This window comes from Ovis aries, chromosome 26, assembly GCF_016772045.2.
Source record: "Ovis aries strain OAR_USU_Benz2616 breed Rambouillet chromosome 26, ARS-UI_Ramb_v3.0, whole genome shotgun sequence".
NCBI classification, from domain to species: Eukaryota; Metazoa; Chordata; class Mammalia; order Artiodactyla; family Bovidae; genus Ovis; species Ovis aries.
This window is the reverse complement of record NC_056079.1, coordinates 7,312,334-7,329,618: the sequence shown is the minus strand read 5'-3', so window position 1 is coordinate 7,329,618 and position 17,285 is coordinate 7,312,334. Positions and strand designations below refer to the sequence as shown.

The window sequence follows — 17,285 nt, the reverse complement described above, 5'->3', positions numbered from 1 at the left end:
GATGCTGTTGCTGTTGGTCTGGGGACTCTACTTTGAAATCCACTGTCCTAGAGAGACTAAAAAGTCTCAACAGAGTTAAAATTAAATAATGCTGTAGTTACTATCTTATTAGAAATAAAAATTGCTTTGGTCAATATGAAAATAGTAGGATCAGTTTTGAATTAACTTGTAAAAGTTTAAGTGATATAGCCATAAATACAAAAAATAAAAAATAAAGACCCAATAAAGATATAGAAGGATCAACTGAAATAATACATTCAAGAGACTATAATTAACAAGAAGCAAATATAAGCTATTCTGGCGATTAAGAGTAAGTTGAGTAAACTTTCTTTAAAGAAACGTCTATGAGTGAGAATTCAAGGTGAAATTTACTTTGAGATGTTGATGAACTATTTTAGACAAATGTAAGAAACAATTCTTCTCAAAGATGGTGATGAACAAAGCTTATCAAGGTTGTTTCTGAGGCAAAGTATTTATGTATCTTAATTTCAAAATGATTTGAATATAGGCTTTCCCAGACTCTGTGCCTGTGACATTTGTAGTTTCCACCTGTACTCCTGTCCACAATGTGTTCTTTCGTTCTATCTAGATGAATTTAAGACCTCGGATTGTACATGGAAAAGAAGTGAAAAGGCACAAGCTTAAAAGATTAATTCAAAATTAAGAAACTCATGCCATATATTCTGCCAATCAATAATCTCAAAGGGATTTTCATTTGCCAGCACGACTTTTGCTTAAACTAGTTTATAGATATTCCGAATGCAGAATTATTGTCTTCTTAGATATGATCATTTTTAAACATGACAATGTTATGTGAATTTCTCTCAAAATAAATGTTATTTTACTAACCAATAGATTACTGTAGGAAAAATTAAGTACACTGTAATTGTTCATGTACGCTGTCAACTCTAAAGGACCTATTCAACGCAAATGGCAAGTGATGTTATCTGTAGTATTTTACAGTGTTCGTTCAGAAAAGAGGCATTTCCTGTTATTTCCTTTGCAGCTTATCTGTATCCTAAAACATAACAACTATGGATGAAATCACTCCAATTCTAAAACAACTATGTATTTGTGTGCATGCCGTTTTGTTATATTGAAATTCCTAAAATATCTTGTTTTCTTTAAAACAAAACCTCAAAAATAACATGTGAAAAAGTGAATGGTTAAATCTATTCTGTCATGAATTTAAGGTTGTATTTAAACATAAACAGCCACTTGACTATTTGACTGACTACAAATAATGATCACTGACAAAGTAATTCAGCTATATGTGACACTTATTCACATATTTTTATTCTTTACTCTTTAGTCCTTCTTCATTATATTTTCTTAAGCTTATTATCCTGTTAATTGACTTAAACTTATATACTGTTGCACTACTACAAACTGACATAAATACTGTAGCAAAAAAGTGAGAAATTAGAAAAAAATTTTTTTATATTGGAGCATAGTTGATTAACAATGTTGTTTTAGTTTCCGGTGTACAGCAAAGTGATTCACTTATACATATAAACGTTTCCTTCCTTTTTAAAATTTTTTTCCCATTCAGGTTATTAGGGAATATAGAACAGAGTTCCCCGTATTCTACAGTAGGTCCTTGTTGATTATCTATTTTCAATACTGTATATTAGTATGCACATATCAACCTCAAACTCCCAATCTATCTCCTACCCTTTCCCCCGGAGAAGGCAATGGCACCTCACTCCAGCACTCTTGCCTGGAAAATCCCATGGACAGAGGAGCCTGGTGGGCCACAGTCCATGGGGTCTCTAAGAGTCAAACATGACTGAGCGACTTCACTTTCACTTTTCACTTTCATGCATTGGAGAAGGAAATGGCAACCCACTCCAGTGTTCTTGCCTGGAGAATCCCAGGGATGGGGGAGCCTGACGGGCTGCCATCTATGGGGTTGCACAGAGTCGGACATGACTGAAGCGACTTAGCAGCAGCAGCAGCACCCTTTCCCCTGGGAGAAAAACAGATACTAGATGGATAGATGAATGTGCATCTAAATGTGTGGCATATAGAGATAGATGAAAGACGAGTTATAGAAAAAAGAAGATAAGGAGGAAGGGAGGGAAAAGGAAAGATGAAAGAAGGAATTTTCATTAATAATTTTGGGTAATAAAATCCTGGGGCTGGATTCAAGAAATGCCATTTAAAAACTGCAGTCATCCCTGAGTATCTGAAGGAGATTGGTTCCAGGAAGCTGAAGGTCCCAAAATCCATGGATGCTCCAGACCCTTATATATTAAATAAAAGAACTTCATATTTGCACACAGCCTACACACACCTTCCCATATACTTTAAGTCATCTCCACGTTAGTTACACAGTCCTCACCCTTGAACGATGTGGCGGTTGGGGTGCCGGCCCGCTAAGCAGCCCTATAACTTTATTGTCGGCCCTTCCTGTCTGAGGTTCCTCCGCATGTGAGGCCCTGCCGCTTTAGACTCAACAAACTGTTGATCGTGTGGTATATGACTATATATATGAGAGTCTTATTTTATTTCTATTTTATCCTGAAAATTTGTCCATGAAAATTCCAGAGACAACACGATTCTAACAGATACATAATATTTCATTAAAGACTAACGTAGCAAAATTTGACCTTAGCTCCCACTCTGGTTACCCCTGCACTCTCTCTTACCCTTCCTCTGAATGTTTTTCAAAACATCTTCTACACTCACTGCGTCTATCTCCTTGTTTCCTTCTGTCTTCTCAACCTACTGGAACAAGCCTTGTACTCCCAACTTTACACCAAAACGTTTCCATCAGTGAGCAGAGTGTTCAGTGCACAATGCTCAGCGCCCACCTTACTTACTCTCCTGCCAGCCTTTGACTGCCAGTGGCTACCTCTATCTTAATACACTCTCTTCTCTTGACCTCTGTGACAACCCCATCTCCTAGCTCTCCATCTAACTCAGAGGCCACTCCCTGCGCTCCTTTGTAGGCTCAACCTCCTTTTCTTGACTTTTTACCATAGCAACCACCAGACTTTTCCATTCACACATAATACTTTCTCTGGAGGTGGTCACTTTCACCTCCCAGTGTTTTAATGATCCCACACTGATGACTCACAAATGTATATTTTCAGCCCAGGCTTCTCTTCTGGGATCTCATCTAGTATTCTCACTAATATTCATCATTTCCACATGGGTGAATCACGGGCAACCAAACTTCCATGGATCCAACATGGAACTTGTAATCTTCCTGCATATACCAGGCCCTACTCAGCTTTCATATTTTGCTGTATGTGCCATCATCAATCCAATGGTAAAAGCCCAAACCTGAGATTTAGCTCTAAAACTTTCTTGTTGCTCATTCTTATGTCCAAGAAAACACAAAGTTCTATAAACTTTAACTTTTTTGAATGAATCCAGCTATTTCCATTTCTGTTTCTACCATCACAGTTCGACTTATAGCCTATCTTGACTGAACTCTCATCATCGTGTCCTGACTCTTATTTGCTCATAAACTCTTCCATTCCATTTTCAGCACTGTAGTAGGGCACTACAGATTTAAAAGCAGAAATCTAATGCTGTTATTGCATCACTGTGAATTCCTACAGGGCACTACAGGATCTGGCTGAGAACTAAGTTAAAGCTGTCAGCTGGAAAGGTGATAAATTCATGCAGTTCAGGCAAACAGCAGGTGTAACACCTGCATCGGTTGTGCATCTGCACATCGGCCGAGCTCAGAGAATACTGCAGGTAGGCTATCAGGCTAGTAAAAGTCAAGAGCTGATTTTCTTCCTTCGCTCCCCATACCTCTCGTCTCTTTTCCTTTTCCTTTCCCTTTCCTTATCTTGACTTCAAAGTATCAAACACTGCAGCTAGCAAGATGGGCTGAGGAGCAGCAACATAAAGCAACTCTGTCTATCCCTTTCCTGCCACTGGTAGTGAGACTGCAACAGGACCAGTAGTGGAGGAAGCCTGCAATTTTAACAAATACAGGAACTCTTTTTCAGATATGATTATGAAACTGAATTAGAGTAATAAATTACAAAATTCTGACTGTTTCTATGTCTAGAAGAAATTAGAAGACTATTGTCTAACAATGATCAGAAAACTCGTTAACACTGGTTTAATTTTCATGCAACTGCCAGCAATAAGTCTAAGCAGGTACTAGTGAAAAAAATAACAGGGATTTCTAATTATACACTGTGAATCTTTCTTGTTCAGTCCACTAGTTTGGGTAAAGAAAATATGCAGAACTTTGTAATTTAATGACCAGTGAGAATGAGAAATCCAGGGCTTTGAGCATGAAATTCAAGCTCTTATCTTAACAGCAATAGGACAACCTTGAGATAGGAGCCTTGAGACAGACAGCAAAGCAGAGAGACAGAGCGGCTCTGACCTTGGTGGAAGTGCAGCCACCACATGAGTCCAGAACTTCTCACCTACAGACTCATATTACATCAGAAAAAAACAGATCTCTGCCACTTTTTAAGTAGATTGAATAAATGTACCAGTATTCCCAGGACAATTGAGATTTATGTCTATTGTTACAGTGTAATTATTATCAGAGCCCCTTTTCACTCTCAAAGATCTTATTTTTGAATAAAATATAACATACATAAGAGAGATTAAAAATATACGAAAAAAAATGATGCAACTGCAAAGGAGAAATAGACAAACCCACCTGGAAGCACTAGTGCTCCTCTCTCAATAACTGACAGAACATGTAGACCAAAAATCAGAAGTGATACAGAACAAGTGAACAACACGATCAATCAACTTGACTGAATTGACACATAGAAAATTCCACCCTACCACAAGAAATTATATATGTATTCTTTTCAAGTACATATGGAGCATTTACCTGAGTAGATCACATTCTGAGCCAGAGAAACAAGGCTTAATAAATTTAAAAAGACTCAAGTCATAGTATGTTCTCTGTTCATAATGTAAATTAGATATAATAGAAGGAACTCTAAAACATCTGAAAATATTTGGAAATTGTAAAACACAATTATAAATAACATGTGTCAAAGAAGAAATCAAAAGACAAAGGATACAAAAAATTGAGAGAAATCAATGAAATAAAAGATTGGTTCTTTGAAACAATCAATGAAATTGATTAGCCTCTAGCTACTCTGATCAGGAAAAAGAAAAGAAAACTGTAAGCTATTAATATCAGGAATGAATCCATCATGATAGACCATACATATTTACAAAGGAAAAATATGACATGAAAAATGCTATGTCAGTGAATGTGTTACAATTTAAGTGAAATGAAAGAAATCCTTGAAAGGTAAAAACTACCAAAACTCATTCAAAAAGAAATCAATAATCTGAATAGACCTACATCTTCTAAAAAAATTGAATTTATAGTTTAAAATCTTACCACAAACACTCAAGGTCCAGATGCTTCAACTGTGAATTCTACCAAACATTAAAGAAAGAAAAAGAATACCAATTCTATACAAACTCTTGGGGTTATTTCAGCAGCAAAAAGTGAGTTTAACACCTAAAAACTAATCAGTGTTACTCACCACATTAAGCAGCTAAAATAGAAAAGCCATATTGATCATCTCATGAGAGCTTTGTCCTCTTGTCATACTAAGATCTGAATGTGAATGTTCGCAAAAGCTTAGTTTCTAACAGCCAAAAACTGGAACACAAATGTTCATCAGCAGGTGAAGGGATGAAGGAGTGGTGTCTCTGCCCACACCACAGAATACTAATCAGCAATGAAAGGAGTGAACTTTACATGTACTCAACAACATGGATGAATCTCAAAATAACCATGCTGAGATCAGACCCCAAAAAAGTACATACTGCATCGTTTCCATTATGTGCATAGTATAGATGTGCCATTTTTAGTATGTTACTTATATTTCAAAAAACCTGTCAAAATAATAAATGAAGAAATAAATCAATTAATAGATAGATGAATAAATAAGTTTTTGTTTCAAATTACTTGCTTACTTTTAATTACATTCAACACACCACTGCACTAATGATACAAGGAAGAAAATGATGAGTGAGATTCAGTTCCTACATTCAAACTGGTTAAGGACTAAGTAAGACGGGGCAAATATAATTTTTATCAGAGTGTGATTTGGAGAAGAAGGTGGAGAATAATGATGGGAAGGAGGAGGAGGAGCAAAGAAGAAAGACAATGAGAAGAAACAACTGTGCTTTTGTTAAGCAGAGAAATAAGAGACATACTCATTCTTCAAGCATTTATGAATTGTTTATAATAGCCCAGGCCATATGCTCATCAGTGAGAAAATACCCCTAAGAAGTAAGCACACAAAGAGATAAACATGCATGTAGGTGACGAAACACAAACAAAAGTTAAGATTTATATTTAAGTGCTCAGAGAAACAAGGAGAAAAGAATTCACTGATGGATTAGAAAGGAACATGTGACCATGACCTTAACAAAAGTATTTCAATGAACATCAAGACTGGAAAGAATTGTTCCTACCATGGAAATGGCATAAAAAAAATTCCCAGATATGAGACAGTTTCTCTATTGTGATTGGAGAATGAAAATTCTTAAAGCACTGTTGGCAAATAGGACACATAAAAGGAAAGTAACTGGAAATAAAGCTTGAAAGGTGGGGCGGTGATAATATTGTGAAAGAAACTGCCTCCCACAGGAAGCGGTTTGAAACCAATTACATAAGAACATGGATATTTTAAAACAGTAGCATGACCAACAACTGTTCTAATCAGTTGTGGGTTTAATAATTATTGGGTTTAATAATAATAATTTAATTATTTTAATAATAATTAATAAAATGAATTATTTAATAATTAAATCCAATAATTTGCTAATTATAATTATTACATTATTCATGCTTATGAACTATGTTTTTAAAAAGTCAATCAAAATGTTCTCTATCATAACATCATACTCAATAACTGATTTTCCAATATTCACTTGTGAGTGTGAAAGTAGGATATATACAATCACAACTGGTGAGAGGTAGAATTTCAAAAATACTTTAATAAGCACAGAAAACTGTCAAAAAAGTGAATTATAAAATGTATATAATGGCAGAAAAATTATGTATGTATATATGCACAGAAAGAGAAGAATCATTGATAGTAACAATGCGAGGTGTTTCAAATCATATGAAAAGTTCTAGAATGCATGAGGACAGGATGAATAGGTGGAATGAATACAAGAAAAGTTAATACATATGAAAATAAAGGTAAAAATTTCAATGTCTATAGGCAATAAGTTCTAGGAAAACATAAGGAGACAATATATCAGTTTGTATAAGGTATTTAAAGACATGTGACCTATAATTTCACAGATATATCACACACAATACTTTGGCCACGGGATGCAAAGAGCCAACTCACTGAAGATGACCCTGATGCTGGGCAAGACTGAAGGCAGGAGGAGAAGGGGACAACAGAGGATGAGATGGTTGGATGGCATCACCAACTAAACAGACATGAGTTTGAGCAAGCTCCGGGAGATGGTGAAGGACAGGGAAACCTGGAGTGTTACAGTCCATGGGGTCAAAAAGAGTTGGACACAACTAAGTCACTGAATAACAAACACACACAAGCAAACATGAACTCAGACTGAAAGATCCCAAAGTGTGCAAAGAAGTGATAAATAAATCACAATGGACATATTATTGCAAAATTCTAGTCACATCAACCCCATGAAAAGGCAAAAAGTATGAAAAGGCAAAAAGATATGACACTAAAATATGAACTCCCCAGGTCAGTAAGTGCTCTCTCTGCTACTGAAGAGTGGAGAAATAGCTCCAGAAAGAATGAAGAGACGGAGCTAAAGGAAAAACATCTATTGTGGATGTGACTGATGATGGAAGTAAACTCCGATGCTGTAAAGAACAACGCTGCATAGAAACCTGAAATGTTAGGTCCATTAATCAAGGTAAACTGGAAGTGGTCAAACACGAGATGGCAAAAGTGAACATCCACATTTTAGGAATCAGTGAACTAAAAAGAACTGGAATGGGTGAATTTAATTCAGATGATGATTATATCTACTACTGTGGGCAAGAATCCCTTAGAAGAAATGGAGTAAGCCTCATAGTCACCAAAAGAGTCTGAAATGCAGTACTGGGGTGCAATCGCAAAAATGACAGAATGATCTCTGTTCGTTTCCAAGGCAAACCAGTCAATATCACAGTAATTCAATCTATGCCCAATATCTACACATGGACATCACTAGAGGGTCACTACTGAAATCAAATTGATTATATTCTTTGCAGCTGAAGATGGAGAAGCTCTATATAGTCAGCAAAAAGAAAACTGAGGGCTGTCTGTGGCTCAGATCATGAACTCGTTCTTGCAAAATTCAGACTTACAGAAAAAAGGGAAAACCACTAGACCATGCAGGTATGACCAAATCAAATCCCTTATCATTATACAGTGGAAGTGAGAAATAGATTCAAGGGATTAGATCTGATAGACACAGTGCCTGAAGAACTATGGACGGAGGTTTGTGACACTGTACAGGAGGCAGCCATCAAGACTATCCCCAAGAAAAAGAAATGCAAAAAGGCAAAATGGCTATTGGAAGGCCTTAAAAATAGCTGAGAAAAGAAGAGAAGCTAAAGGCAAAGAAGAAAAGGAAAGATATATCCATCTGAATGCAGAGTTCCAAAGAATAGCAAGAGGAGATAAGAAAGCCTTCCTTAGTGATCAATGCAAAGAAATAGAGGAAAACAACAGAACGGAAAAGACTAGAGATCTCGTCAAGAAAATTAGAGATACCAAGGGAACATTTCATGCAAAGATGGGCTTGATAAAGGACAGAAATGGTATGACCTAACAGAAGCAGAAGACATTAAGAAGATGTGGCAAGAATACACAGAAGAACTATACAAAAAAGATCTTCATAACCCAGATAACCACAATGGTGTGATCACTCACCTAAAGCCAGACATCCTGGAATGTGAAGTCAAGTGGGCCTTAGGAAGTATCACTAGGAACAAAGCTAGTGGAGGTAATGGAACTCTAGATGAGCTATTTCAAATCCTAAATGATGATGCTGTGAAAGTGCTGCACTCAATATGCCAGCAAATTTGGAAAACTCAGCAGTGGCCACAGGACTGAAAAAGGTCAGTTTTTATTCCAATCCCAAAGAAAGGCAATGCCAAAGAATGTTCAAACTACAGCACAACTGTACTCATCTCACATGCTAGCAAAGTAGTGGTCAAAATTCTCCAAGCCAGGCTTCAGCAGTATGTGAACTGAGAACTTCCAGATGTTCAAGTTGGATTTAGAAAAGGCAGAGGAACCAGAGATCAAATTGCCAGAAACTGCTGGATCATTGAAAAAGCAACAGAGTTCCAGAAAAACATCTACTTCTGCTTTATTAACTATGCCAAAGGCTTTGACTTGGTGGATTACAAAAAACTGGAAAATTCTTCAAGATATGGGAATACCAGACCACCTGACCTGCGTCCTCAGAAATCTGTATGCAAGTCAAGAAGCAACAGCTAGAACTGAACATGGAACAACAGACTGGTTCCAAATTGGGAAAGGATTATGTCAAGGCTATATATTGTCACCCTGCTTATTTAACTTATATACAGAGTACATTATATGAAATGTTGGGCTGGATGAAGCATAAGCTGGAATCAAGATTGCTGGGAGAAATATCAATAACCTTAGATATGCAGATGACACCACCCTTATGGCAGAAAGTGAAGAGGAACTAAAGAGCCTCTTGTTGAACGTTAAAGAGCAGAGTGAAAGCTGGCTTAAAACTCAACATTCAAAAAGCGAAGCTCATGGCCTCTGGTCCCATCACTTCATGACAAACAGAAGAGGAAACAATGGAAACAGTGACAGAGTTTATTTTCTTAGGCTCCAAAACTACTGTAGATGGTGACTGCCACCATGAAATTAAAAGACGCTTGCCCCTTGGAACAAAAGCTATGACCAATCTAGAGAGCATATTAGGAAGCAGAGACATTACTTTGCTGACAAGGGTCTGTCTAGTCAGAGCTATGGTTTTTCCAGTAGTCACATATAGATGTGAGAGTTGGACTATATATAAAGAAAGCTGAGCACAGAAGAAATGATTCTTTTGAACTGTGGTGCTGGAGAAGACTCTTGAGAGTCCCTTGGACTGCAAGGAGATCCAACCAGTCCATCCTAAAGGAAATCAGTCCTGAATATTCATTGGAAGGACTGATGCTGAAGCTGAAGCTCCAATACTTTGGCCACCTGATGCGAAGAACTTAAACTCATTTGAAAAGACCCTGATGTTGGGAAAGATTGAAGGCGGGAAGAGAAGGGCATGCCAGAGGATGAGATGGTTGGATAGCATCACCAACTCGATGGACATGAGTTTGAGCAAGCTCCCGGAGTTGATGATGGACAGGGAACCCTGGTGTGCTCAGTCCATGGGCTTGCAAAGAGTCAGACACAACTGAGTGACAAACTGAACTGAACTGAGTTACATCAAAGACAAAGAAAGCATTTTAAAATTTCACAACAATAAATGGCAGATCATGTTACCAGTCAAAACATGGAACAACATTCTTTAGGAGGCAGTAGGATGTAGTGCTTGGTATTCTAGATGCTAGAGCCTCAGGCCTTTGAATCCAGGGTCTGGCCAACACTAGCTCTAGCTCTAAAATTAGACAAGATATGTAACTTCTCCACAGCTCAGTTTCCTCATTTATATAAATATCATAATAGTAATTTCTATGTAATAAGATTATTAGAAGTACTAAATATACTAAAATATGTGAGACACATAAAAATACAGTCAGGCATGTTAGTAGGCATTTTACAGCTATAAAAAATTATTATTCTCAGACTTCTTGGTAGCAATATTGGATGAAGGAGTACCACAGAAGAACATTTTCAAATTGCTTAAGAAACAATGGTGCTTGTTAGAATTTTTTATCTATTTTAACAATCATTTTAACACATGAGTGGAAGAACAGAGAAAATATAATAAATATAAAAAGAAATCAAGATAAATATATTAGACATGACATAATTTATACATTAATTTTTAACTATTATTCATGTTCCATCCAAAATTTAGTGAGGGATTATTAAATGCCAACTATTATTAAGTTCTTTATGCATATGTGCATGCTAAGTTGCTTCAGTCATGTCTGACTCATCTCATGTCCACCGCCTTGCTCAGTGGAGTCCTGACCATTAGTGCCTGGGACGCCCCTCTTTATGTATGTATTAACTAATATACTATTCATATTAGCCCCATGTGGAAAAGAGAGATTGACCAAGGGTCACTCAGGGTAGACTGTCAGGCAGTCAAGGGTTACCTCCACAGTAAGCCTTCTGTGTAAGATCTGTAAATGTGAGGCAGGTCTTAAATATAAACCATCTGTTCCTGATTCTCTTTCTGAGTCTTTCTTCCATGAAAGTTTGTTTATAGACGTTATCTCTGAGAAATGGTCCCTGAGCGTGCTTTCAATGGAGGCAGAAACCTTTCTTTCTAAGGAGTTTTTAATTTTGGTTACCTGTGCTGTAGTGCTATCTTTCACACAAAAAGCAAATTTGTGGTTGAGTACAGTTATGGATAAAACCAAATACTTCCTAACAAAAGATTGCCACTAGCTGGCTAGTCCTCACAGGGAAATGTGTGCAAAGCACAGAGCTTTAATAACTAATAAGGACCTATTGTATAGCACCAGGAACTCTACTCAATAGTCTGTAATGGCCTAAATGGAAAAAGAAAGTTCAAAAGAGTAAGTATAACTGATTCACTTTGTCATCCAGCAGAAACTAACACAGCATTGTAAATCAACTATGTTGCTGCTTAGTCGCTAAGTCATGTCCAACTCTTTGCAACTCCATGGACTGTAGCCTGCCAGGTTTCTCTGTTCATGGGGTTTCCTAGGCAAGCATACTGGAGTGGGTTGCCATTTCCTTCTCCAGGGGATCTTTCTGACCTAGGGATCGAACTCAGATCTCCTGCACTACAGGTAGATTCTTTACTGTTGAGCCACCAGAAAAGTTTTTTAAAAAACACAGAATTTTTTGTTTGTTTTAGACAAAACATGTGCGCACGTTCTCTAGTATGTGAGTCATAGCAAGGAAGGACTAAAGAGAAAGGAAGTCATATTAAAGTTAGAGACTCTGATATTCCACTGGTCATCCACATTACAGGCAGATTCTTTACTATCTGAGCCACCAGGGAAGCCCTAAGAAATAACAATGGCTGGTTAACTACTCAGAATCTTAAGGCTACAATCACATAAGAAAACAGTTAAGGAAACAGGTTAAGAAAGAAAGCATGCAGATGCAAGCAAGGCCACAGTCATCTAATTCTAACTCTGGAGGCCTTGAGTGGAAGCTGGTCATGTCTTGCAAACTCCGCCTTGACACAAAGCTCACTGGTGAAGTTCTTTCTATCCAAAGACCACCTGTCTCTAAAAAATTCTTAAGAATTTCTCATTTTAAATGTCCTAAAGGTATGTTAATTCTGTTGTCAGTGAGTTAAACCCTGTGTCTTTTTTTAGCTGGGACACACAAATGTAGGCTTTCACTTTCTCAAGTTTATCTATTGTAGCAGTCAAAACTACCTGACAGTTCCCTTCCATTGTGGGTCCTAGGCCTTTTTTTTTTTTCTTTCATGGTGTCTTTTCCAGATGACAAAGTCTCTGTTTCTTAGGGCATGTAGAAGCTACTTCAAGAATATGAAGGAAATGCAACTCATACCTGAAGGTGATCAAACTAGTTATACTGCAGGAACCCCTTAGAGAGTTTTGTCACATCTGGAGAAATACGCAACCTTAAACAAAGACCTGTGACGTGCTTTTATGATGAGAGTCAGTGAGTCCTCATTTGAGCTTAAAAATACCACTGACTTTCTCTACTTTTCATGAGGATTGGAACTGACAAGGACGATATGACTTCTGAGTAAACATCAAGGATGCACAAAGTCCTCCAGGAACTATCCCAGGACAATGAGTGCCTCCGTCCGTGGAAAGGGAGGTTGAAATTCTCCAGGTTGGAAACACAAAGTAACGCAACTTTTTGCTACCGTCAGAACACTACTGTCCTGCTGTTCATTCCCAACTACGCCAATTGTCTAGCTGTATTTCACTGTGCACACTGTTCGCTGAACCCAGGATAGACAAGCAGGTGAACTGGAATAAAATGCGGAGATCAGTAAGAACGCAAACATTCTTTATTCACAGCAGCAAGGCAGACATGCTTTACTCTCTAATGGCTGACACAGCAGCAACGATGGCTATGCAACTCAACTCAACCCATCTCGACTGGACTGGACTGGACTCGACTCGACCCCCGCCCCCTGCCAAGAACTTTTCAGGTGATGCTTATACAGGGCAATTTTTTCAACAATGCTGATATAGCACAGTGTTCAGTTTGTCCTCCTTGGGGTGGAACACAGGGTCTGAACATGAACTTCCTGCTATCAACCAACAACAGGAAATAATGAAGAGCAGTGACAAAAAGCGATGTTGCTAGTAACAGACAGCTTTCCACCAGGGATACACTGCTTTCAAATTTGATCAAAGAATCAAAGCATTCCTGAAAAGGAATATTAAGGGACACAATACACTTAGCATCTGGAAGCCTAATGAAGAGAAATTGGAACTGAGATTCACTGTGAGACTTACCCCATCTCCGAAGGCTTCAGTTGTTTTCCCTGTTTCTGAATTAAAGGTCCTGGGCTTCAGCAGCCAGGGAAGTATCAATAGGATATTGGTAGGACATCCAGGTTGTTGAACTTCTCAAAATATCATCAGCAAACCTTTAAACAAACAAAAGCTACATTTCATTTAGTAGAACTTACAGCAGTAGGAGAGAATACTATCTGACAGAGCCTAAAAAGGTGTCTCAAGAGAGTTAATTCAGAAACAGAATAATTGTAGGATTTGGGGACTCAAGTAGGATAAAGTAAGTCTGCAAAAGTGGAGAACTAAGTAGAGCTGGGCAAAGTTCACGAGGCAGTAGTTTAGGGTTGGCTGACATAGGGGAATGAGGGTCTTGATAAGCAAATTGTTATTGATAAGCAGGCTGTTTGGCAGCATGAGATTACTGTCTTCAATGTATAGATTTGTGGGCATTTCCTGAAGCAAGAGTGGACTAGTTTACAATCTTATCTTTTCCAGGCTAAAGCTTTAAAGCTTTCTAAAAGGAACAATTAAATTATACTGATATAAGTCCATCATTTTATCTAAGTCATAATCACAGATGGTCTCAATTCTCAAAGACTAAGATTTTAATATTAGAGAAAGCAGAATTTCAAATAAAATCATTAGAAGTTACAAAATTGGACATTATACACTAGTTAAAGAAAAATTAGATTTAAAAATGTGTCATCATGAACATCTCAGACTAGCAATACAGCATCAAATTATATGAGGAAATAACTGAAAGAATTACAGTCAGAAACAGAAAATAAAGTCAATAATTGTAACAAGATTTTAACAACTCACTTCCAACCAAGATTTGAATACTAAAATTAATAAGCTCAAACTTGATATCCAAGAAAAGAGAGCATGCAAAGAATTAGCTCCAGTAAATCAACCATGTACAAAGTCACAAAGAAAGCTTAAGTGAGTTTCTAAAATCAATATCATTTATAGTACAATTGAATAAGATTTAAAATTAATAACAAAAATTCCATCAGCCTATAAAGTATAAAAAAGAAATAATTTTTCAGGTAAAGAAAAAGGGTCATAGGGAAATTAAGATAAATTACAACTGTTCAACAAAGAAAGCACAACAAAAGTGGCAAATATATATGTAAAGCAAAATTTAGATAGAATTGTTTTTTAAATAAGTTCATCAGAAAATAGACAAAAGACAAACTTTAGTCTAAGCATTCAGCTAAAGACATTTGAAATAGATCAACAAAGTAAAATTAAAGAAGCAAAAATGAAGAAAAACTGAAATCAGAAATAAACTAAAGATGGTCAGAATGGATACTGGAGAACACAGAATGAAGATACTATAATCATTATATGCCTTCAAACAAAACAGAAATCCAATACGTAAAGCAGACAAGAGGTGTCACTCCAGCTGGGGTCTGAGGAGATGGCAACAGGAACACTGCTCCCTAACTCCCCTTCTCAATTTCTCCCCGCTGGGGGGCACTTTTTGAAAAATCATTGTTCAGAAGCCCTGTTATTGAACAGGCGCTTTCTGAAGCTAATAAAGGACTCACAAGCCAGGAAAAATGCACTTCTTACGCTTCAAAGTGGGCTGGTGGTAGAAAATTTTTCCACAGGGTAAGCAAGCAAAACCAAAACATACAAACAGGGAAACAGATAAGCCCTGAAACAACTAATGCGGGATTGTTTTCTGAAATCATCGATTTTTTTTTTCTTTTTCACTCAAATATACATTTTGCCAGCATTTTCTGTACTTAATAACCATAGCAGGAAGAAAGCATTTTCAAGGGGGGCGGCGGGGGAAATCCAGTGATTATTGCTCTATTTCAAATAAAACAAATAATATACTTACTATGATATATTTCAATTCTGTTGATTTCATAGTCCTCAGGGGTAAGCCCGGCTCAAGTTGGAGATGCCAGAGATTCTCAACTTGGTTGCCTAACAGGATCCTGAGGCTCAGGTCTTAACCCAGACCAATTAAGTAGAGTCTCATGATGGTGCACACAGGTGCAAACACACTCAGGCGTGGTTTTGAACTCTTTTCGTATTCCAGGTGCAGTCAAAGTTGAGAATCACTAGAATGGTTAAAAGGAAGCTCCAGTATCTACTTAAATCCCACCCAGGTCTGTCCTTAGCTCTTCCCTTTCAGATATTTTATCTGAAGACAAACAGCAAATTAATCAAAAAGGCAAAAAGCAGGAACATAATCAAAGAACTACTACCCGGCGGGCTCAGCTTTCCCAAACATCTCAACGAGCTACAATGATGGACTAACTCTGAGAGGACAGCGTCTAATAAGAGAAACAACAAAGCTCAAATCTTGGGCACCGTCTACCGACTTCACAAACTTGGGAACCATGAACATGACTGCACAGCAGTACACGGATAAAAAAATTTTTTGAGAAAGTTAGTTGATTTTCAGTGTAACGTGAGTCAACACTGATTTGAGTGCCAGAAAATAAACTCCATCCAAGGCGGCATCAACACATGTAGGATATCTGGGCAAGGAAGGCCATTTTCTCCAGCTTGCTGGAACACTTTTAAGTACTGAGTCACGTTCTGGGGAGTATACTAGCTGAAGAACACACAAAATGAGGTTGCGGTTGAAGAGGGAACTTTGAGGGGTCTTTCAAAAAGGGCGCACGGTGATGGGTTACTATGACAGATATTTATAAATGGTTGGAAGAGCTCACAGAAGGAAGTTCGATTTGACTCATGGAGCCAAGTCCAGAAGTCAAAGCAATGGATAGGTGGAAGAAAACACTTTTCAATGACGTTGACCATCAAAAATGTTAACGACGACGGGCGGCCACGCAGGGCGCGGTGGGGGTGGGGTGGGTCGCTTCTGGTCACTGAGGAGATTTGAGGCTTCTTACTTGAGAGGAGTTTCAGAACTTGTGGGTGGACTCCAAGTCTCATCTCCTGAGATTTTATGATCTGTGTATTGAAACGTCGCCCCAGGTAAAAGTGAGGCTTTCCCACTTTCGGGGAGCTAAGGAAACCCTGAGCGGGGGACGTCTGCACCCAGGCCACCCAAGCCAAGGTGAACGCCGGCCAACAGGGCGCTCTGCCGCCCGCCGACTTTTCTGACCGGGAGAAGGCCTTGGCTTCCGCAGACTTCACCTCCGACAACGTGCTTCACACGTGTCTCCCGCGTCCTGCTTCCTCCTTCAAACCCACTCCCCACAGGCGCTGCTCCTGAGGCGCCCGGCCCGGCGGCCCCACCGGCCACAGGCCCGGGCTTCCAGCCGCTCCAGAGCCTTCGCCCCACAGTCCGCCCGCCTTCGCATCCCCTGGGGGGGCCCCCGAGTCGCCCAACAAGGGGAGACAGGGGGCCCGGCGGGTTCTCCGCCCCGGGCCGACTTTCTCGCACTTTCTAGAGTCTGGAGCTCCCCTGCCTCTCGAGCGGGGACGCGGGGGGCCAGTCTGCGGGGCACTCTGGCCGGAGCCGGGGCGCCCGCGCCCCCGGAGCCCGGCGCCTCGGAGCCCGCGGGCCGGCCCGCCCCCTCCCCCAACCCCGCGGGGGGCTCGCGCCGCGGGGGGCGGGGGAGGGGCGGCGCGGGCGCCGGGAGACGCCGCCAAGGCCGGCGCGCGGGGAGGGCGGCCGGGCTCGGCACGCGCCCTCCCTCGGCCGCTTTCTCTCACATAAGCGCAGGCAGAGGGCGCGTCAGCCATGCCCTGCCCCTGCGCCCGCCGCCGCCGC

At 39.3% G+C, this 17,285-nt stretch overlaps 1 long non-coding RNA gene across 2 annotated transcripts in view; it reads right to left on the bottom strand.

The window, feature by feature from the left end:
* Window positions 1–15,533, bottom strand: part of LOC121818101 (uncharacterized) — a 70,742-nt gene extending 55,209 nt beyond the window's left edge. For both annotated transcript variants that reach the window (XR_009598702.1, XR_006058210.2), the window contains exons 1-2: window positions 15,432–15,533; window positions 13,580–13,730 (exon numbers count right to left, since the gene is read on the bottom strand). This is a non-coding gene — a long non-coding RNA (uncharacterized LOC121818101). The remainder of the gene's footprint in view (window positions 1–13,579; window positions 13,731–15,431) is intronic.
* Between the last annotated feature and the right edge of the window lie 1,752 nt (window positions 15,534–17,285).